Raw genomic sequence first — 22,635 nt, forward strand, 5'->3', positions numbered from 1 at the left:
CAGCCAGGGCCCAGGCCTGCCCAACCCAGCCTTAAGCCACGGACTGCGCCCCGCTGGGACACCTCTCTCCAGGGCCTGATGTGGCTTCCCAGCCGGATGTGCCTCTCTGCTTTGAAAGTGTCCATCACAACCCACCATCAGAGCTACCTCAGGGGAGGGCAGAGGGGCCTGGCCGTGATCACAGGCCAGAGAGCTGCTGACGTCCAGGAAGGACTCCGAGCCTGACCTCAGGACAGGACTCCACACCACCTTCCACAGGACACACTAAAAAGGGCTCAAACATTTTTTTCCCCAAGTCAGACCAAGAGCTCATCAAATGCAATGTCCAGTTTGAGGCAGGGGTCAATTTCCCATGAATTTAAATAACTTTTCTTAGTGATTTTCAGATAACTATAGACATCAATTTAGCCTCATTCCGGATCCCCATCTCCTTGAGGTGCAAGCCGTGCCCAGGGCTCTCCCAGCCCTGGCTGTGCAGAGGGCAGCTCTGGTCTTCAGGAAGGGGATGGAGAAGAGAAGGCTCAGAGTCTGCACCGCCAACGCGTGTTTCTCTAACAGCTTTTTGAAGAGGAAGACTGTCGGGCATGGGGCTCACACAGCTGGCCTTGTGGGGCCTCGTTTCAGATGGGCCGCCTGCCGTGTGCGGGGCCTTCCGGGCGGCCCAGGCCCCTCCTCGCGTTCACGCGTACTCACCTGCACGTGCCCTGCCTCACCTTCCGCCGGGGTCTCTCCCCTGAGGGTCTGGGCACACCACCCTAGGGGGTCAACCCTCGGGACTCTCCACTCGGCCAGAGCACAGATTACATTGGAAACAGAAGCAACAGAGGAGACACGGGGTGAATTCAAATACTGGTCCTCCAAGGAAAATTTGAAAGGAAGCTGTGCTTGCTTTGAAGATATCAAAAAGGAATTGCCGTTTAGTGGCTCAAAAGACCATTCTTGGAAGTGAACAGTGAAGGGGACAGGAAGGGTGAGTGACAGCCTCTCCCGGCCTCCCCGGCCAGTTGCACAGGCAGGTGCCAGGCAGCTCCCGGTTACTTGGCCTTCACCACCTGTTCATATGGGGGCAGTGGCGTGTTGAAGTAGGAAGGGGGCGGTGGGTAGGCTGTGTTTCCCTGGGGTGAGTTGGGTTGGACCTGGAAAGCCATCGCCACAGGGTTCCCAGAAGGATTCATCCCTGGTCCTCCAGGGTCGGTGTAAAACGGCAGCCCCAGCTGCTAGGCTCCTGGAGTGAGGTTCGGGGGCTGCCTGGTGTAAGATACGTTGAATGTCAGCTCCTCAATCAGTGGCAGGGGGTACATGCCCCTCCGGATGAAGAAGCCGGCACCACAGCAGAAGAGCAGGCCCATCATCAGGAGGAACCAAAAGTACCACAGCCTCTGTATGGAAAGGGCCTGCACACAGCACCTGGAGCTACAGCAGTCCTCATAAGGGCGGCATCTGTTTGCTACACATCTTGTGGGCGGAATTACAGTGGTTTCCTTCTGGGGAGGCCCTGTAACCAGATGACCAAAGACATATAATATGTTGGATATAGAGTCCTTCAAAATACCAGCAATGCTTTTGGGCCTCTGTGCAATCCACGGGCAGCTCAAGCAGCAGCGCAGCCACACTCCCGGACAGGCATCCCATGGCTGCGCATCCTCCTGGTCGCAGGCGCGGGTCAGCAGCACGACCCCTGTGAGGGGGCCAGCCAGCTGGCAGGCGGGATCCTAGCCAGGGTCACAGGGGCTCAGGCAGGCGGGCGGGGAGCCAGGCTGAGTCACGCAGCCCTTGCCGCGTTTGTCCCTGGCTTGCATGTCAGAAAAAGCTTTTGACAAAATCCAACATCCATTTATGATAAAAACTCTCTAGAAAGTGGGCATACAGGGAACCTACCTCAAAATAATAAAGGCCCTATACAAGAAACCCACAGCAAACATCATTCTCAATGGTGAAAAAGTGAAAGCATTTCCACAAAGATCAGGAACAAGACAAGGATGTCTACTCTCAACACTATTATTCAACATAGTTTTGGCAGTCCTAGCCAAGGCAATCAGAGAAGAAAAAGAAATAAAAGGAATCCAAATTGGAAAAGAAGAACTAAAGCTGTCACTGTTTGCAGATGACATGATACTATACATAGATGATCCTAAAGATGCCACCAGAAAACTACTAGAGCTAATCGATGAATTTGGTAAAGTTGCAGGCTACAAAATTAATGCACAGAAACCTCTTGCATTCCTATATACTAACAATGAAAGATCAGAAAGAGAAATTAAGGAAACAATCCCATTCACCACTGCAACAAAAAGAATAAAATACCTAGGAATAAACCTACCTAAGGAGGTAAAAGACCTATACTCAGAAAACTATAAGACACTAATGAAAGAAATCGAAGATGACCCAAACAGATGGAGAGATATACTATTTCTTGGATTGGAAGAATCAGTATTGTGAAAATGACTATACTACCCAAAGCAATCTACAGATTCAATGCAATCCCTATAAAATTACCAATGGCATTTTTTACAGAACTAGAGCAAAAAATCTTAAAATCTGTATGGAGACACAAAAGACCCCAAATAGACAAAGCAATCTTGAGGGGAAAAAACGGAGCTGGAGGAATCAGACTCCCTGACTTCAGACTATACTACAAAGCTTCAGTAATCAAGACAATATGGTACTGGCACAAAAACAGAAATATAGATCAATGGTACAGGATAGAAAGCCCAGAGATAAACCCACGCACCTATCGTCAACTAATCTATGACAAAGGAGGCAAGGATATACAATGGAGAAAAGGCAGTCTCTTCAATAAGTGGTGCTGGGAAAACTGGACAGCTACATGTAAAAGAATGAAATTAGAACACTCCCTAACACCATACCAAAAATAAACTCAAAATGGATTAGAGACCTAAATGTAAGACCAGACACTATAAAACTCTTAGAGGAAAATGTAGGAAGAACACTCTTTGACATAAATCACAGCAAGATCTTTTTTGACCCACCTCCTAGAGTAACGGAAATAAAAACAAAAATAAACAAATAGGACTCAATGAAACTTAAAAGCTTTTGCACAGCAAAGGAAACTATAAACAAGACAAAAAGACAACCCTCAGAATGAAAGAAACTATTTGCAAATGAGTCAACGGACAAAGGATTAATCTCCAAAATATATAAACAGCTCATGCAGCTCGATATCAAATATCAAACAACCCAATCCAAAAATGGGTGGAAGACCTAAATAGCCATTTCTCCAAAGAAGACATACAGATGGCCAAGAGGCGCATGAAAAGATACTCAACATCACTAATTATTAGAGAAATGCAAATCAAAACTACAATGAGGTATTACCTCACACTGGTTAGAATGGGCATCATCAGAAAATCTATAAACAAAGGGAACCCTCTTGCACTGTTGGTGGCAATGTAAACTGATACAGCCACTATGGAGAACAGTATGGAGATTCCTTAAAAAACTAAAAATAGAATTACCATATGACCCAGCAATCTCACTACTGGGCATATACCCAGAGAAAACCGTAATTCAAAATGACACATGCACCCCAATGTTCATTGCAGCACTATTTACAATCGCCAGGTCATGGAAGCAACCTAAATGCCCATGAGCAGACAAATGGATAAAGAAGATGTGGTACATATATACAATGGAATATTACTCAGCCATAAAATGGAACAAAATTGGGTCATTTGTAGAGCTGTGGATGGACCTAGAGACTGTCACACAGAATGAAGTTAAGTCAGAAAGAGAAAAACAAATATCATATACTAACACATATATGTGCAATCTAGAAAAATGGTACAGATGAACCAGTGTGCAAGGCAGAAATAAGAGAGACAGATATAGAGAACAAACGTATGGACACCAAGGGGGGAAAGTGGGGGGCAGGGATGTAGAGGCGTTGGGATGAATTGTGAGATTGGGATTGACATATATACACTAATATGTATAAAACAGATAACTAATAAGAACCTGCCCTATAAAAAATAAATTAAAATTTTTTTAAAAGGCTGTGTAGGGGCCTCCCTGGTGGCGCAGTGGTTGAGAGTCCGCCTGCCGATGCAGGGGACACGGGTTCGTGCCCCAGTCTGGGCAGATCCCACATGCTGCGGAGCGGCTGGGCCCATGAGCCATGGCCGCTGAGCCTGCGCGTCTGGAGCCTGTGCTCCGCAATGGGAGAGGCCACAACAGTGAGAGGCCCACGTACCGCAAAAAAAAAAAAAAAAGACTGTGTAGATGGTAGAACCCACACACACAAGGCATTATGGCACTCATACTCATGCTCACACATTCACACACACACACACACAAAATGCTTGCAGCTGTCCAGAGAGATGAATGGCCCAATTACCCAGCAACCAGTATCCAATTCCACGGCAACTGTATTTCCAGAAAGCCAAAGCTGAGGGACGCTGGGGTCCCCGGCGTGGGAATTACTGCCAGGGTCCCCATCAGGTAGCCAATAACTGTGAATGAGTGGACCTTATGAACAAATGGGGCCACTGGGCAGTTTGACCAGCATTAAGACAAAGCCAAAGCACCTCATCTGGAGTCTTGTACATCAACAGAAATGGTCTAGCCAGAGGCAGCCAACATTGAAACTGGGATCTCTTCTCCCTGGAAAATTACCCTTCCACCACACCCACCCCTTTCCCAATTCTCCCCTCACCCTGGTGAAAGCTCACAGGCAGTGTCCCACTCACCCTAGCTCACTTCCCATTCACTCACTCATTCAGCAAACATTAACAGGCACCCACTGTGTGTCAGTCAATGTGCCAGGCCCTGGAGAGACAGGGAGGCCAGACACAGCCTGCTTCTCAGCCCTGCTGGGGACAGGGGGGGAGCCGTCCCTCTGTTCCTCTCATTCTGGGCACGCTCCACACCAGGCCAGCTCTTCAGAGAACCATGGCTTCTCCATTTCTTCTTCCTGAGGCCTCACCCTCGTGCAGGAGCAGCAGCTCGGAAAATCTCTGTCTTTTCGCTTGCATTATAGGATTTTGTTTTTAAATAGCAGCAGCAGCCTTACCTTCCAAGAAGCCTGTGGCTTTGGCTAATATTTACATGTATTTGCAATTCCTTTGTACACACGGAAGGGGAAAGAAAGGGTGGGGAAGGGAGTTTTGCCAGGGAATGAAAATGCACCCTGGGCCAATCCTCAAAGTGCTATTGCAATTGCCAACTTAAAATCAAGATGCAACTTGTTTAGCTAAAATTCAGGTAATTTCTGTCACTCCTACTCTGGCCCTTCTTCCCATGCAAACTCGCAGCTCCTTAGCTGGCCTGTGCATCGGTCCCATTCATGTGTGAGGGAGCTGTAGTTGGTCTTGGGCTTATATGCACTGGAAATTTTCTTTTTCTAATTCTGCAGGTTTGGGTCATTTCCAGAGAGCTCTGTGGGCACCCTCTGGTGGCTGACCGAAAATTTTACCTGCAAAAATTATAGTTGAACTGGGAAGGCTTTATTTGGCGGTCAGGCTCTGTGGCTGGATGGTGGACGTTGTGAGTTTATTCGCTGTACTTTGTACCACCTCTTTCATCACACGGTACATGGCTGGAACCGTGGCTCTGCCCTCTCAGAAGGACTGACACCTTATAGAACGGGCAGAGCTAAGACACAGGGCCTCCCTGTGGGGGCAGTTTTTCCAGATCAGCCTGGGTGAGGAGGATGAGGGCAGCACTTCCTTGGGCTCTCAGAGGACTCACCCCTGAAGGAGAAGCCACTGCATTCCCGGAGCAGGCCAGGCTTGAACAGCATTCTTCCCAGAGTTCCCGCTCCTCCGCTGGTCCTAGGGGCAGCCATTCCTGAGAATCGTCCTGGTCTGTGCGGAAGGGCAGGGCAGGGACGGGAGGGAGCGCGGAGGAAGAGAGGCAGGAAGGAAAACTCTCCACCTGAGGATGACGCCCCAGGCCCTCAAATCAGGGGATCTGATGAGCATAACTGTTCTGTCAGCACGATAAATGCCCACACCTGATTTTCCTTAGCTTGTTCTCCAAGGATTTTGTTAGTCTCAGGAGAGTCCCCAAAGTCAGCTCAGGTTGCCTTCATTTTGCCAAAAGAGGTCGCACGAGGTTAAGGACAAATGTGACGTCACCCAGCCTGCCAGCGCAGGCCAAGCCTGGAGTTTTCTCACCTTCCGGGGTATGATGCTTTGATATTTACCTGCAGCCCCTGTGGTCTCAGTCACCTCGGCCCCACACTCTATCAGAGCAAACCACTCTCAACCAGCAAACCGTGACGAGACCTCTGAAGAGCAAGATCTTAAGGAAGGGTACACTTTGAGGCACAGGGAAGTGCCGTGTCACAAGTGGGTTCCAGAAGCTGGCAAGAGAACCAGGTGGCTCAGATTCCAGATTCTGCAAGCTTAGGCCCAAACCCTATCATTTACCTGGAAACAAAGAGCTGCTGTCTACCAGGAGCAGCCTTCTTTTTTTTTTTTTTTTTTTTTTTTTTTTTTTTTTTGCGGTACGTGGGCCTCTCACTGTTGGGGCCTCTCCCGTTGCGGAGCACAGGCTCCGGAAGCGCAGGCTCAGCAGCCATGGCTCACGGGCCCAGCCGCTCCGCGGCACGTGTGATTTTCCCAGACCGGGGCACGAACCCGTGTCCCCTGCATCGGCAGGCGGACTCTCAACCACTGCACCACCAGGGAAGCCCAGGAGCAGCCTTCTTTATTGCCACCATTTTTCATTTGCTTTCTTTCAAAACCAGGCCCCAGGGCACAAGGGAAGCCCGGCTCCCGATGAGCCATCAGTCACCCCACACTGGTGGTGGCAGCCCCGTTCTGCCCTGCTGAGTCTAAGAGCACCACGGGGCGGCGGGAAAATGTCCTTGATGGGCAGCCCAGAAGCTAAGATGTGACTGGAGCAGAGCAAGAAAAACAAACAGAACAAAACAAAACCCAGCGTGACCACATCTGTGGGAACAGACCATTCAAGTACACTCAGAGCCATCACCCCGGAGGCAGGGCAGGCCGGGGAGCTCCTGTTGAATCTGAACTGAGCGTGTGGGTTTCTCCCTCTAACCTGTGCTTCCAGCAGAATGAAAATACTATTGCGAGGTCACTATGTGCCAAACACGCAGGATGGAGCAGGTATCGTGCTCACTGCAGCTAAAGGAGAGCTGCCGCCCACTCTAAACCCTTCAGACAGATTACCTCATTAGTCCTCGTGACAACCAAATGAAGGAGGTACAGCTAATCCCCCATAAACGAGGACACTGAGACAAAGAAATTAAATAATCTGCATCACGCATATTGCCAGTGGTGGAGTCAGGATCCAACCCTGGCCATCTGGCTTCAGAGCTGGTGCTCTTAAACCACTTCACCCTGGGGTTTCCTCCAGTATGTGCTAAGAGCTCATTGAGCCTTCACAAAAGCTGCACATAGTATGTACTAGCACCCCCATTGTACTGATGAGAAAACAGAATCATAGAGGAGCTAAAGAAGGTTATACAGCTAGCAAGAGGCAGAGCCAGAATTTGTAGCTAGACTCCTGAATCCCAGCTCTAATCATCGCATTCTACCACCTCCCTTTAAGCCAGGGCAGTTTTCCAATGCTCCCACTCACTAGGTTTTGCAAAATTCCTGCTGGATGTTGGCAAGCGCCACTCTGGCTTTGCGGCTCACCCCAGAGCCCAGGGAGAGGCCCTCCTGCCCTCCCAGAGGCAGATGTGAAGGGGCACCTGGCCCTCCGCACACTGCTCCAGGGATCCCCCCCACCAGGAGCCAGTGGGTTCATTGTCACTGCTGACTAGCAAAGTAACCTGAGTCTTGATTCTGCCCCCGTCGCCTGGGTTTGTCTATGTGGGGCTTCAGACCTGGGAAGGTGTCCCTCTCTCCTTAGCCAGATTATTCCTATTTCCTTGGAAGCACAAATGTTTATTTTATGGGACATAAAGGCAGAGCCAGTTCCTTCACTGGGGATCAGGCTCCCCAGGGCTCCCCCTGGACAGCCACTCAGGAAATTGGGAAGCCTGGCTCAACCCCAGCGCTGCTCTGAGGGGCCAGCATCCATAGGGTGTTACTGCATTTGTCATTTGAATTAACGTTGATTAAATCAAACATTTAGCTGTTTGATTAAGAAATATCTCAGGCAGATTTTTCTCCTTTCTGGCTTATTGATCACATAGCTGGCTACCTTCCAAAAGAGATTCTGGCCTTTGTCTTTTAAGGTTCATGTTCTGCTAGGTTGAGCAGTTGAGCTGTATCAAATGGGATCGACACCATGACCCCAACTTGAAATCGCCTGGTGCCTATGCTGTCTCCCATCTGTCACTCCAGAGCTCCCTTCACACTTCTCCAACCTGCTCTGTGTGTGTGCCAGGGGTCTGGCCTACAAGGACACATCAATGGGTTCCTTATCCTCTGGCTTTCGTTGGGTCCATTCGATGGAGGTCACTGGTAGTAAATAAGTAGGCAGGAGGTGAGAGAAGCCAAGGGGGTTGTCCCCTGGCTCTCTTCCTGCCAGGCTACCATGGATTATCTGTGTCCCGCCACTGAGGCCACAACTCATATATTCCAGTAGCCACTGGTGGTTATAAACTACCCCCAACACTTAATAGCTTAAAACAACTGCAAACATTTATTTTACTGATGAAGCTATAATTTGGATAGGGCTTGGTGGGGCAACTCATCTCTGCTCCACGTGGCATAAGCTGGGGCAGCTTGACTAGGTTGGAGAATCCGCTTCCAAGATGGCTAGCAAGTTGGTGTAGGTTATGGTCTGGGCAAGCTTAGTCAGGACTGTTAGCAGAGGCCTCACTTCTCTAGGTGGGCCTCTACTTGGGGCTGTTAGACTTCCTCCCAGCAAGGTGTCCATGTTCCAAGAGCAAATGTCCAAAGGAAAGGAAATGGAAGTTTCTAGTCTCTTAAGACCTGGGCCTGGAAACAGATACAACATCACTTCTGCCATGTTCTATTAGTCAAAGCAGTTGCAGAGGCCCCTCTGATTCAAGGGGAAAGAACATAGACCTCACTCTTGATGAAAAGGGTATCAGGGAATTTTATCTATCTTTAATCCACCACATTTTATAAGTGCCCCTCCTATGGCTATTCCCTCCAGGTTCCAATAACTGGTCTCCTCCCTTGCTCCATCAAGCTGGGGGTGGAGCAGCTCGCTCCCCGATAGTGCTTGCCCAAGGCGCTACACAACCCCTGGTTCCCCAAACCCTGATCACACATCTGTAACAGTCTCTTTACTAAACTCCCCCTCAAAATATCCAGTTGGAGTGTACCCAGGTATTTGCTGGGACCCTGGCAACGTTCCTCTGTCAAGTTCTTCTTTGCCCACACAGGAATATCCCATGAGACCACCCTCCTCAGGACCTTTCCTCCCAACTCCCACCAGCCCCCATACTCCCCACACTCCAATCTCCTTTCAACTTTACCTAGTGCTTTCTTTCTGGCCCTTGGAAGACCTCTGCTCAGTCATTAACTGTGGTAATTTATCAAAATAATTCGTGCTTCCATGCTTCCAGGGTGCTCAAGGCTTCATGCCCACCTCACCCAGGAAAATGGTTACACAGTTATAGAACTCTATAGTTAAATCTAAATCCAAAGAGAAATGCCTAAAGATAGTTAAGTCTAAATCCAAAGAGAAATGCCTAACGACAGAAATTTGTGACCCTCCAATTAAGCTAATAAGGGTGTCCTTTTGGTCAAGCTAGCCTTTCAGATCCCCTCAGACCACACAGACAACCTCCAAACCTTCCTGCTCTTAGCCTCCCCTAGACATTTACCTTGACCTTGGATCCCCAGGCAGAGACTGACGATATATTTTCCTTTCTTTGCCTTTTCCCTGATGACTCTCATGCCTTCCATGTGGGAACTGTAACTGATAAATTCAGGACTAGGGCAAAAGGGCATATTTACTGTCCCAATGCCTCATTTCATTCAAAGACAAGTGTATTTCCAGTAATTGAGAAGGAACAAAGGTTGTATTTCTATGACACTGTAAAAGATAGCATTTTCTGGATTCTTATCTGGAACTCTGAGAGTTATGGTATCTGTCAGGTACTTAATCAACAGAGACGAGAAAGGCAGCACTAAACTATGTCTGAAGCACTTTCTTATCTTCTATTACTTCCAGAACTTCTTTTCATTAATTAATTCATTGAAGAAATATTTATTTGAATATTTGCTGTATGTGGCAGGCACTGTATGAAGCACTGGGAACAGTGATGAGCAAAAACAGATGGACTAAAAGGTACATGACACAAAGAATTACACAAATAAATGTGCTATAACACACTGGGATACCAGTTTCCTTGTAATATGAGGGTGTATAATAGGGAGATAGTGGTAATCAGTGAGGTCAGGGATAGGTTTCTGTCACCCTTCAGTTCCACTAATGCTCCCGCCCTCTACCAAGCTCAACCCTGCCCTGGGATAACGTAGAACAGATAAAATGAAAGTGTTAGCCCTGTTGCTTGTAGCCCTGAGCTGCTGAGTGCTAGGGACCTCCACCTACAGTAGCCCTGTCAGGTCCCTAGTCAAACCCACCCACCCTTTGAGATATCAGGAGAACCACTCCCACCAGTGGCAGGTATGTGGAATCTGTCTAGGGCTTCTTCTAAAGCACAGTGAACCTTGTTTCACAGTGACACATCCAGGTCTTCCATGATGTCTACCTGTTGCCATGTCAAGTTGTCCAAGGTCTCTCTACCAAGCAGTCCCAGCCCCATTTACTAGGAGGCCTCAGAGGTAATTTGCCAGAGATATCAGTGGCGTACCTGGCTCAACTCTTTGTCCAGGTCTTTTTTTTTAATTGAAGTATAGTTGATTTACAAGGTTGTGTTAGTTTCAGGTGTACAGCAAAGTGACTCAGTTATACATAGGTATATATGTTCTTTTTCAGAGTCTTTTCCTATATAGTTATTACAAAATACTGACTACAATTCCTTGTGCTATTCAGTAGGTCCTTGTTGGTTATCTATTTTATATACAGTAGTGTGTATCTGTTAATCCCAAACTCCTAATTTATCCCTCCTCACCCCCTTTCCCCTTTAGTAACCATAAATTTGTTTTCTATGTCTGTGCATCTATTTCTGGTTTGTAAATAAGTTCATTTGTATCATTTTTTTAGATTCCACATATAAGTGATATCATGATATTTGTCTTCGTCTGACTTACTTCACTTGGTATGATAATCTCTAAGTCCATCTATGTTGCTGTAAATGGCATTATTTCATTCTTTTTTATGGCTGAGTAATATTCCATTGTCTATAGATACCACACCTTCTTTACCCATTCATCTGTAGATGGATATTTAGGTTGCTTCCATGTCTTGGCTATTGTAAATAGTGCTGCAATGAACATTGGGGTGCATGAATCTTTTCGAATTAGAGTTTTCTCTGGATATATGCCCAAGTTCAGGTCTTTAAAGAGCTGGGTTTTATACCTTCCCTGAGTCCATGTGCTATAGGATCCTATGGAAGTCTTTCTGCCATGAAGCTGGGTATTACTATCCTGATATTTACTTTTAGTTGTTCCTCTCCTTATAGCTAATCATGGGGGAAACTACACATTTAGGCAGTAGCCAAGGTTCTCTGGGCCCCATGTTCAGTCTGTCTTCTAAGGAGAGCCAGATGCAGTGGGCAGCCTCCTGGGGATTCTGTGTCCTCCAGATGTTGCCCATGTTACTAGAGCAGACACCCCATCAAGCCCTGCCCTGCCCTGCCCTTCTCCTCCCTGCCTGTGTGTGCAGAAGGTGTGTCTGCCTCGCAGCTGAGGCCCACGTGTTAGGATGAGTGTTCCCAGCTGAGGATGCTAGTCTGGTAAGGCAGCAAACAGTTGCTGAGAGAAACATGAATCAGAATTGGATATAAATGCTGGTGCTGCCACGTAACAGCTACGTGCAATTGGGCACCATCCTGAAACAGCCTCAGTTTCTTCATCGGCCAAAACAATGAGATAATCATTTCCACCTTCCAAGAATAAATAACAGCAACCCTACGCAATGCTGGGAACCCAGAAGGCTATACTCGGCCATCTGCTCCAAGACTAAAGCAAAGGTGCAGATCATGAAAAACACACTCCATTTGCTGAAATAAAGCCCTCTACCCTGGAGAGGAGGACTGCATCCTGAACACTTTGGTGGCAGAGAAGTCAGATCCTGCAAAGAGCACCAGGGTAGGGGTTGAGTTAGGCTTTCACGTGCAGTGGAAGTTGAAGGGGTGCAACAGGAGGAGGCCTGCCAGATCTAAGAGGTTCTGTCAGTCCGAGGGAACAAGTGTGGATACGGGCAAGGTTTCAGACAGAGCGGGCCCACTGCCCTAATATGCTGCACTGACCTTGACTCAGGCCAGCCTGTGCATGCCCACCCCATCCTGTGCGGAAGAGGAGGGAGTAACACTGACAAGTGCCTCACGCTCCCCTAGAAAGAGTGAGCTAGTGCCTCCCCACTTCTGGGACCACCTACAGGATCTGCGAAGGGGTCTATCACCACCAACACCACCAGCAAATGGACCTTGACGACCCCTCCAAGCTGAGTCCAGAGAGGAAGAGCCTCCCTCTGCCTGGCTTGGAAAGAGGCTGCAAGAGGCAACAGCCACTGGGGCTCAGCACAGCGGGCCAGCTTTCAGAGTTTCTGAATAAATGCATGTTGTGCTGCGCGCCCAGAGGACAAGACTGCCTCTCCTTGGGTGACCTTGCTGCCAGCAGCGCTTTTGTTAGCGCGTGGACTTTCATCATATTCAAAAGAGTCTACATTTGAAAGAAGTTAAGCTGAAGGAAGCTGGGAAAAAAGGAGTCAGAAGAAGCCCGCTGGGATAGCATAACCCTTCAACCAAGTTGTCACCCGGGGCCTAAGTGCGTAGTGGGCAGTACACAGAGGGGGGCTTTCTCTCTCACACAAACAGTTTGCCAAAAGCAAGGCTTACCCGAATCACCGTGATCATCATCGCAGTTACTGAGAGCTGACCATGTGCCTGGAACCTTACTGAGCACTCCCCACCCACCGTGGAATTTAACCCTCACAACCACTCCTTGAGGTAAGTGTATACAAACAAGTGTTATACAAACAAGGAAACCGAAGCTCAGAGATGACAGAGCACCAGCCCTGGGTCATCAGGTAAAGCTGCAAGATGACTCTTTGTAAAGAGTAACGAAGAACAGTACAGCATCTTCGAATTAGAGTCCCCTCGGGACAAGGGCTTCAAAGTTACAGACTCTCAAGATGAGAAGGGACTTGAAAGTCACCCCAGTCACTCACTCCAGGCTTCTCTGTCTCCTGTCCACCAAGGGCAGGAAGGACGGATCCCTGGGCCCTCAGTGAAACATCACCTCATCCCTGTGCTCTTCCCCAGACGGCACACACTGTAAATTGTGCCCGGGAGGATTCGGGTACTTCCTTCTTTTTTTTTTTTTTAACATCTTTATTGGAATATAATTGCTTTACAATGGTGTGTTAGTTTCTGCTTTATAACAAAGTGAATCAGCTATACATATACATATGTTCCCATATCTCTTCCCTCTTGTGTCTCCCTCCCTCCCACACCTCTAGGTGGTCACAAACCACAGAGCTGATCTCCCCATGCTATGCGGCTGCTTCCCACTAGCTACCTATTTTACGTTTGGTAGTATATATATGTCCATGCCACTCTCTCGCTTTGTCACAGCTTACCCTTCCCCCTCCCCATATCCTCAAGTCCATTCTCTAGTAGGTCTGTGTCTTTATTCCCGTCTTGCCCCTAGGTTCTTCATGACAATTTTTTTTTTCTTAGAGTCCATATACATGTGTTAGCATACAGTATTTGTTTTTCTCTTTCTGACTTACTTCACTCTATATGACAGACTCTACGTCCATCCACCTCACTACAAATAACTCAGTTTCGGTCCTTTCTATGGCTGAGTAATATTCCATTGTATATAGGTGCCACATCTTCTTTATCCATTCATCTGTTGATGGACACTTAGGTTGCTTCCATGTCCTGGCTATTGTAAATAGAGCTGCAATGAACATTTTGGTACAAGACTCTTACAATTATGGTTTTCTCAGGGTATATGCCCAGTAGTGGGATTGCTAGGTCATATGGTAATTCTATTTTTAGTTTTTTAAGGAATCTCCATACTGTTCTCCATAGTGGCTGTATCAATTTACGTTCCCACCAACAGTGCAAGAGGGTTCCCTTTTCTCCACACCCTCTCTAGCATTTATTGTTTCTACACATGAAAGAATGCTCAACATCATTAATCATTAAGAGAAATGCAAATCAAAACTACAATGAGATATCATCTCACACCGGTCAGAATGGCCATCATCAAAAACTCAGGTACTTCCTTCTTATCTCATCTTCTTATTTAGGAAGATCAGAGCAAGATCTGGCTTCGCGGGCCAGTGACCTGTGAGTCACATAGCGCCCCTTGCTTAGAAGGGTCCCATGCTGGATTTACTGCTTTGCTGTCACTGCCTTGAAATTGTTAATAAAATTTTTAACAAGGGATCCTGTATTTTCATTTTGCAATGAGCCCTGCAAATGTCATATCTGATTGTGGACAGAGCTTTAGGTTTAGGGCAGGGAGAGGTAGCCATTCAAACTACAGTTAGCGTCTTTTGCCTGTACCCTCTTCTCATAGAAGTGGGCTGCCTGGTGACAACACCACAAGTGATGAAGCCCAAAGGGCACTGATGTGCCCCTTTCCAACAAATGCAGATAAAACAGATACTTTAAATGTGTCAATATGGGAGAAATTGTTTTCTCAAAAATTTAACTGTATTGTACCTGGTATTGATACCAACCACTAAAGCCGGCCACTGTCTCTCTCAGGTTTTACTTGATTTCATAAAAACCACAATGAGCTTGCCACCCTTTCCTCATCACTGCTGAGTTCGGGAATTTCAAGTGTACAATCACAGCAATCATCCTAATTTTGCACAGATTTCCACAGCAGTACAGACGGTCAAAAGGAAGAAAAGGAGCATTGTTTGCTGTCCAATTATGGGGAGCATGCAGGAACAGGACTGGAAGTCCTGATGTCAAAAACTCCTGTGTTGATCATACCCTACGCTTCCGGACATGCTTTAACAGTGTTTAAAAGCCAGAGGCCTGGATAAAGAGAAAACAAGCCTTAATCGTTTTCCTAGGACTGTGATCCCCTGAAATAGCATTTGCTTTCACCCAAAGACAAAAGGGAAAATACGAGTAGAGAATTTGTGTTTGTGGAGAATTAGGCTCCTCCAAATCTTGATTTCATGGCACTTAAAAGTATGTCGGTGGTATGAGCCCAGCTAGATGTAAAGGACTAAACTAAATCAAAATTAAGCAGAGTTTCCAAGGTTTTTTTTAAAGAGAGGAGCCACTATTTAGGTCTATTACACACACACACACACACACACACACACACACACACAATTTTACGTCTTTAACTCAAAGCCCAGGGATTTTTCTCTTCTAGGTCTGGTGCTAGAATAGCTGACACTAGTGATATTTATTCCAAGGCACCATTCATTCCTTCCTTCCTTGATTCACTGACAAGGTCAGTTCAAAACATGTGGGTCCCCTGAATAGGCTAAGAGTTCAGCACCCCTTCCACCAATATGCTTTTACTATTTGTTCAGCGTCTGCTTAAGGGACGTGGGGAAAGCTGATTTGATATTAATAAAAAATGAAAATGTCTTTGTTTATAATCCACATGTCAACTATACTTCTCATCCTCTTCTGAGTATTTTCAAAGCACAGTTCCACTCACAGAAGAGCATTGGTGAGTGATGTAATTTACTGACATGTTGACATGGTGATGTAGAAAGGCATTTACATTGCACAGCAGACAGTGATGTGCTTGAAAATTCCCAATACCACATGTGTAGGACAAGGATATATGTTCCAGGTAGACAAAACAAAAATGTGTTTAAAATAAACCTGCTCCTTTATCCTCACCTTTTTATTATTACTCTTGCCCTCACTCATCTTCTTGTCTTCCGAGTCTGACATGTCAGTGGAATTAGTGCATCCCTGGTTAATCCAGGCAGTATGACCAGGAAGCAGAACAAAGGCAGCAAACTCTTCTAGTGCTTGTAGTGAGCAAAGGCTGGCCATCCCAGGGTGGCCACTGAACCCGTATTCCCCTCGCCTCTACCCCACACCCACCTACACAGTCATGCTCACACAGTCTGAGAAAACCCACCTCCCCAACGGCCCACATTCACCAGAAAAGCCAGACTCTGCCACAGTCTGTTAGTGTAACTCAAAGGGCCTGCTGCCCATCTCGTACTCGCCTGGACCTCCCCCATCAGGGTTCAAGGGCCCAGGGCCCACTCTGAAATTGCTTCTGTAAACTAGATGTATGATCCTCTCTGAAGGGTCACCCTTATCTGGGATCTCTCCCGTAGAAGGCCTCCTGGGAAAGAAGACCGTAAAATCTGGAAACAGGCAATGGGGAGCTAGAACCGACCAGGACTCTGGGCACCAGGGAGAAAAGGCCCCAAATGCCTGCAGGAGTGGGACAGAGAGGAGAGCGGCGTATAAGAAGCTAAGGGGAAAGCATCCTGCTAACAGACCCACGGCAGGTAAACAGCAGGAGCTGTGAGAGTTGGCTACTCCTCCCTCCTCCTTTCCATTCCAGAACTCTCCTGAAGGCCCTCCTGGCACGTGCAGAAGTGCGTACTGATAGCTTCCTGCTCCCATTTACTTCTTGCACAGTCTCCTCTCCTATCCATAGAGAAGGCTACTCTTTGAATAGTTTTGACTGGGAACCAATAGTGATGACTAAAAAGAAGCATTAACTGAGCCTCAGAAGGAAGGAATATCTTCAGAATGAGACCCGCAAAATCCTCCCCTCATGTCATTTATTGAATGGGTGTTACCCCCAGACTTTAAATTATTTTAATATGCCTTTCAAGTCACTTCCCTCTCTGTATAAGCTCCCTGCTGAACCACTCCTGTCTGTGCTGTTGCCACCACTGCTGGTGCCCCTAAACAGTACACACTCTCCCCACCCTCACATTCTAGGTGAAGAAACAGGGAATACAGTAAAACAGCAACAACAACAAACTCAAAGAGGGTCAAGGGTGCAAATGTCCAAAGAGTGCTGCAGAAAGAAAGTGCTAGAGGAATCAAGAGGGCAGAGAGAGTTTTGACAAGAGGCAAGCAGAACAGGAGTAGCATTAGAAGCAGAGGTTAGTGGCAAGGATCTTGAGACAAAAGGCAGTTCTACTCAGGCAAAAGTAAATTCCTCAGTCCAAACTAGTCCATTCATTCCAAATGGAAGGGCTCAAGACAGTGGTGCACTGTACATGTTGGACAACTAGCACTGATTTGTAGACTTTGCCAGTTTCCATGGTGTCAGTACTCCCTGGTGTCAGGCCCATTTCATGCTGCCAGCTTATGACCAAACACAGAGTTGGAAGACACACACAAAATTGACTCTCCCCAAGCACATGCAAGTTAGCTCAAGCACACCACTGGGGCAAAACCTCTGATACCTATTGCTTAAACTTAGCCAGATTTCACTAGCTCCCAAACAGCGCTTTTCAAGATGGTGATGGACTGACACAAAGCACAAAGCAGCTACATCAATACTGGATGTGCTGTCTTCGTACACAGCATAGGGAACTTGGCCTATTTTTAGCACTGCAATTCCCTGCATACTGTTTGCAATTCTCTGGCCCACCTCTAGTCTTAGTATTCCCTTCCATAAAGGAAAGAGCATCTTATCAGCTTCTGCTCAGCCTTTTGGGCTCAAGAGAATGTGTACCAGCCCCATCTACACTGTTTACCGCCATGGCTGGTCAACCTGATAGTACCTCCCCAACTTCTGTTTGGATCTGCCTGGAAGCACAGGTGGTCACATACTCTGACTCTATCCATTCGTAGTGCTACAATGGTGACCTTAAGCCTCTAACCTGGTAACCTGTACTAATATAACTCTTAGAAGTAAAAATACCTCAAGACTCTCTAAACTCAAAACTGCTTTTGTGCTGCAAAGAGAAACTGGAAACAACAGAAAGCAAGAGTTAGGGCTCCTGAGCAGAACTCTTATAGAAATCTCAACTTTCCCTGGGGGCCCTTCCAGCATTACTCCACTTCCATTCTATAGCCACTCAACAAAACGGACTCTACTATAACGGTCAGGCCAAAGCAAAACTTTAGGACCTACTGCCAGTGCAAGCAGGGTGGTGGGAAGCGATTGGCTGAGGGTAAAAGGGAGCCTGTCAGAGGCAGGTGAGGCAGTGACTAGTCTACGAGTTTATACAAAGGATTTTCTTCTATGCTGCAAGTGTCTCAGAGGCAGAGCAGTTTCAAGTGTAAGGAAGGAAAAAACATTTTCCAAGTCCTCCCTCACCCTCTCTCCCAGCTGGAAATAAACACAGCCTTTCTCAGAGAACAAGATGAGCCAGAGATAAGTGAAGAGACAAAAAGATGTCCTGAAAAAAATGAATGTAAATATATATGTGAGAGGTTTTTTTTCTTTTACATCCAAATGCTCCTGACAATTATTTTTGAAGAAGTTGGTTATGGTTCATTTGGAAGGAACTATTCTAGGTAGCTGTTCTGAAACATAGTCAATAAGTCCATTTATCATTTCTTGGAGTGATCTGAGCTTTACAACCATTCACTCTTTCTCTTGGCCTCTACCCTTTGCTTTCCAAGTGAATTGCGCTAAATTCATTATGAGAGATTTTATTGTCTCATATTCCCCCTTGCTAAATACCTGGCTGATTTCATTGTTTTCATGAACCTAAAAACCTAATTGACAGAGGGATGTGCATTCCCTTCAAATTGCACATTCATCCGCCAGAGGAGTCTCTGAGTGTATACTAGCTAGCTTTCCAGAGTCCCTGGGTATTGATGCTGATACTGCACAATTTTCCAATAAAGACCTGAATCACACAGACATAAATTAGCAGAAGTACTGAAAATATTCCTGAAGATTCACTGGGTAAGAGATGCAGGTGGCTTCTTTGACTCAAAAAGCCTACAGGCAATTGTGTGCCATGTTGGGAAGGGGAAGAGATTTCCACTGGGAGAGCTTATCATTCCTTAAAAGTTTATGTTTGTTTTCTCAGTTATAAAATTACCACCAAATATGTCTATTGTCTGAAGGGACTGACTTTTTTTCTTTTACTACAGCCTTCAAGATAGCACATACATGACTTTTTAGAACATACTTTGATAAGTCAGGGGACTCTCTTTTGTTGCAGGAGAGATGTGCATTCTCACCAATTTCTTTAACATTTCTCTTTTTCCTACCTGCACAGAAACACCATCCTGCATGTTCTCAACACTATCGCAGGAAGCACAGCTTATGACAAGAGAGAATGTAATATAGGACACACCTTGCACCTGACATTTGTAACCCTTTTCCTTCCTGCAGCGAAATCTTAAAATTTCAGAGTCAGATGAATTTATCTGAAGTGACCTTTACAATTTAATTAGCTTCACTTTTGTTATCACCAAAATGGGGAGAAACATATCTGCTGCTACCACACAATGAAGAAAGAATGGATAGCTTGACTTTCCTGGGGAAAGTGGCATTCTACAGAGCACAGGGTAAGTGCTAGTGGAGATGGGAGACAATCTTCCCAAGTAACTTATGATCCAGGAGCCTAAGACAGGCCAAAGTCTGTAACAGAAGCCCAGAGACAACTCCATTCACTTATACTCCAGGATAAGACCTTCATCTTCCTTTCTTAATTTCCCAAAGTGCTTAGCACATTTTTATGTCCAATAAATGTGGCTAAAGAATGAAATGAAAGATGACTAGTCAGGCCAATTAGTGTCTTATCTTTGGTTAACAGCTATACAATATTTATTCCTTCAAAAACTGAAATGGAGGAGATTGGTTCAAGATGGTGGAGAAGAAGGATGTGCTCTCACTCCCTCTTGTGAGAACACCGGAATCACAAATAACTGCTGAAGAGTCATTCACAGGAAGACACTGGAACTCACCAAAAAAGATACCCCACATCAAAGACAAAGGAGAAGCCACAGTGAGACGGTAGGAGGGGCGCAAACACAATAGAATCAAATCCCGTAACCGCTGGGTGGGTGACTCACGAACTGGAGAACACTTATACCACAGGAGTCCACCTACTGGAGTGAAGGTTCTGAGCCCCACATAAGGCTTCCCAACCTGGGGGTCTGGCAACAGGAGAAGGAATTCCTAGAGAATCGGACTTTGAACTCTAGCAGGATTTGATTGCAGGAATTTAACAGGACTAGGGGAAACAGAGACTCAAATCTTGGAGGGAACACACAAAGTAGTGTGCACTTCGGGACCCAGGGGAAGGAGCAGTGACCCCATAGGAGACTGAACCAGACCTAAGTGCTAGTGTTGGAGGGTCTCCTGCAGAGGCAGGTGGTGGCTATGGCTCACCATGAGGACAAGGACACTGGCAGCAGAAGTTCTGGGAAGTACTCCATGGCATGAGCCCTCCCAGGGTCCACCATTAGCCCCACCAAAGAGCCCGGGTAGGCTCCAGTGTTGGGTCGCCTCAGGCCAAACAACCAACAGGGAGGGAACTCAGCCCCCCCCAACAGCAAACAAGGGGATTAAAGTTTTACTGAGCTCAGCCCACCAGAGCAACACCCAGCTCTACCCACCACCAGTCCCTCCCATCAGGAAACCTGCACAAGTCTCTTAGATAGCCTCATCCACCAGAGGGCAGACAGCAGAAAAAGAAGAACTACAATCCTGCAGCCTATGCAACAAAAACCACATTCACAGAAAGATAGACAAGATGAAAAGGTAGAAGACTATGTACCAGATGAGGAACAAGATAAAACCCCAGGGCTTCCCTGGTGGTACAGTGGTTGAGAGTCCGCCTGCCGATGCAGGGGACACGGGTTCGTGCCCCGGTCCAGGAAGATCCCACATGCTGCGGAGCAGCTGGGCCCGTGAGCCATGGCCACTGAGCCTGCGCGTCCGGAGCCTGTGCTCCACAACGGGAGAGGCCACAACAGTGAGAAGCCCGCGTACCGCAAAAAAAAAAAAAAAAAAAGATAAAACCCCAGACTCATAACTAAATGAAGTGGAGATAGGCAAGCTTCCAGAAAAAGAATTCAGATTAATGATAGTGAAGATGATCCAGGACCTCGGAAAAAGAATGGAGGCAAAGATCGAGAAGATGCAAGAAATGTGTAACAAAGACCTAGAAGAATTAAAGAACAAACAAACAGAGATGAACAATACAATAACTGAAACGAAAAATAGACTAGAAGGAATCAATAGCAGAATAACTGAGGGAGAAGAACGGATAAGTGACCTGGAAGGCAAAATAGTGGAATTCACTGTTGCAGAACAGAATCAAGAAAAAAGAATGAAAAAAAATGAAGACAGCCTAAGAGACCTCTGGAACAACATTAAATGCACCAACATTCGCATTATAGGGGTCCCAGAAGGAGAAGAGAGAGAGAAAGGACCAGAGAAAATATTTGAAGAGATTATAGTCGAAAAATTCCCTAACACAGGAAACGAAATAGCCACCAAAGTCCAGGAAGGGCAGAGAGTCCCATACAGGATAAACCCAAGAAGAAACATGCTGAGACACATAGTAATCAAATTGACAAGAATTAAAGACAAAGAAAAATTATTGAATGCAGCAAGGGAAAAATGACAAATAATATACAAGAGAACTCCCATAAGGTTAACGGCTGATTTCTCAGCAGAAACTCTACAAGCCAGAAGGGAGTGGCATGACATACTTAAAGTGTTGAAAGGGAAGAACCTACAACCAAGATTACTCTACCCAGCAAGGATCTCATTCAGATTCGATGGAGAAATCAAAAGCTTTACAGACAAGCAAAAGCTAAGAAAATTCAGCACCACCAAATCAGCTCTACAACAAATGCTAAAGGAACTTCTCCAAGTGGGAAACACAAGAGAAGAAAAGGACCTACAAAAAGAAACCCAAAACAATTAAGAAAATGGTAAAAGGAACATACATATCAATAATTACCTTAAATGTGAATGGATTAAATGCTCCAACCAAAAGACACAGGGTCGCTGAATGGATACAAAAACAAGACCCATATATATGCTGTCTACAAGAGACCCACTTCAGACCTAGGGACACAAACAGACTGAAAGTGAGGGGATGGAGAAAAATATTCCATGCAAATGGAAATCAAAAGAAAGCTGGAGTAGCAATTCTCGTATCAGATAAAATAGACTTTAAAATAAAGAATGTTACAAGAGACAAGGAAGGACACTACATAATGATCAAGGGATCAATCCAAGAAGAAGATATAACAATTATAAATATACATGCACCCAACATAGAAGCACCTCAATACATAAGGCAACTGCTAACAGCTATAAAATAGGAAATCGACAGTAACACAGTAATAGTGGAGGACTTTAACACCTCACTTACACCAATGGACAGATCATCTAAACAGAAAATTAATAAGGAAACACAGCTTTAAATGACACAATAGACCAGAGAGATTTAATTGATATTTATAGGACATTCCATCCAAAAACAGCAGATTACACTTTCTTCTCAAGTGCGCATGGAACATTCTCCAGGGTAGATCACAACTTGGGTCACAAATCAAGCCTCAGTAAATTTAAGAAAATTGAAATCATATCAAGCATCTTTTCTGACCACAATGCTATGAGGTTAGAAATCAATTACAGGGGAAAAAAAGTAAAAAACACAAAACATGGAGGTTAAACAATATGTTACTAAATAACC

General features: G+C 46.0%; 1 pseudogene across 1 annotated transcript; it reads right to left on the reverse strand.

The window, feature by feature from the left end:
• Window positions 1-1,034: 1,034 nt before the first annotated feature.
• LOC307050913 (WW domain binding protein VOPP1-like) lies at window positions 1,035-1,632 on the reverse strand (annotated as a pseudogene). The gene is made up of 2 exons: window positions 1,518-1,632; window positions 1,035-1,440 (listed from the first exon to the last, which is right to left on the reverse strand). The product of its transcript is annotated as a WW domain binding protein VOPP1-like (transcript).
• Between the last annotated feature and the right edge of the window lie 21,003 nt (window positions 1,633-22,635).

Source organism: Hyperoodon ampullatus (assembly GCF_949752795.1).
Source record: "Hyperoodon ampullatus genome assembly, chromosome: 3".
NCBI classification, from domain to species: Eukaryota; Metazoa; Chordata; class Mammalia; order Artiodactyla; family Ziphiidae; genus Hyperoodon; species Hyperoodon ampullatus.